Raw genomic sequence first — 1,850 nt, 5'->3', positions numbered from 1 at the left:
AGCCCGGCCTCTGAAATGTTTTTAGTAGTTCAAAAGACATTACTTTTTAACAATGAAAGTGTTAATTTTATAGAAAGCTACATTTGTTAGAATGTTTGTTGTGGAACTCTGTGTTTGTTTCTTTAATGTGGTAAACTGCATTTGCCATATCTGGTTGATCTTATTCCTTATCAACTTGTTGCCTACGGCATTGCTTATCAAGTTTGAGTAATCTCAACCAGTATGGAAGAATTAAAATGCTCTCTTAGAATTAGGAAAATGTAGCTAAAGATTATTCCCCCTTGTAAAAATGTATAAGTAAAATTAAGTGACTTTAACACAGAGGTTCTTAACTATTTTTGTGTATGTGTGCCATTGACTCCTTTGTACTCAATAAGTAACTTACTGAGGCCCTAATTATTCTCAGAATAATATTTTTAATTACATAAAATTAAATATGTAAGATTGTAAGGGAAACAAATCATATTGTAATGCACTTCTATCCAGACTCCTTGAAGGGGTAGTGTATCTTTGGACCAGATTAACTTTAAAATTAACTGCAGAATCTTGGTATCTATTTTCCTTGAACTTCAGTATCTCTTTTCCTTGAATTTTAATCTTCCTTGAAGATTAAATGTAAATTATTGGAACAATGATTATTATATAATACCATAAGAATCAGTATATCACTCTTTTTGCTGCAAAGGTATTCAGGACAGCATATGGGCCTCATCCTTCATGCTAGCATCATTAACATTTCAAGTACAAAAAGTGATATAACATTCAACTTGGCTATCTTAAAGCAATCTTAGATTTGATTTCAACATCTCAGGAGTATCAAAGGCAACAAGATGAAGGTGTACATATTTTCTTAAGATCAGCAACTAAATTCTGAACTGCTTTAAAAATTTTATTTCCTAATTCTTTTAGAGAATTTGGTTGAGCCAGGCTATACTACTGCTTAAAATGTTAAAGAAGATAAAAAGAAAAGTATGGTGATATGCATTGTCATTTATGTGGAAAACAAACAAACAAGCGACTTTCAACAATGTATTCTATTCCCTTTCTAGAAGACAGAAATATAAAGAAAAGATTGTCATAACTAAAATAGCTGTGATAGACTAATGGGAAACAATTATTGACTTTCTGCTCAATTTTGCTGTCAGTCTGCTACTGCTTTAAAAGATAAAGTCTGTTTTTTTTAAATTATTAAGGTACCCAGGTTAAAGCCCAGAAACTTTAACATATTGCTTTCTTATGTTTAGTATCATAATTAGTTGCAGACATATATATCCCATATTGAAAAGAAAACATTGAAATAGTGTCAATAATTGTTGACACTCATATCCCCTGGTATAACACACTGGTAAGGGCATATCACTTCTGTGATATTCATGCCCTAAATGCACTACCTCTATCAAATCAAGAGAAAACATTAGCCAAACTGAAATTGAGGAACATTCTACAAAATAACTAACCAGGACTCTTTATCAAGGTTATGAAAGATAGGCAAAGACTGTGTCAATGTCACAGATTGGTGTAGAATAAAGAGATGACAAATAAATGTAATGTAGAATCTTATATTAGCTCCTAGGATAGAAAAAGAACATTAGTGGAAAAACTGGTGAAGTTTGGATGGGGTCTATAGTTTACTTAATACTGCTGTACCAATGTTAATTTCTTGGTTTTGCTAATTGTTTTATATGAAAGTTGTTAAAGTTAGAAGAAATTGGGTGAAAGGATACAGGAACTCTCTGTATTATTTTCTGCAACTTTCTGTAAGTCTAAAATTTAAAAATAAAATGTTAGAAAAAGTTAAAAGGACCAGGATATTTGGCAGGGGTCAGAGGGTGGGGAGAGTATAATTGCCA

The sequence above is a fragment of the Propithecus coquereli genome, unplaced genomic scaffold (assembly GCF_000956105.1).
Source record: "Propithecus coquereli isolate 6110/MARCELLA unplaced genomic scaffold, Pcoq_1.0 Scaffold167, whole genome shotgun sequence".
Classification (NCBI taxonomy): domain Eukaryota; kingdom Metazoa; phylum Chordata; class Mammalia; order Primates; family Indriidae; genus Propithecus; species Propithecus coquereli.
The sequence above is the reverse complement of the archived record's forward strand: the minus strand, read 5'-3'. Positions refer to the sequence as shown.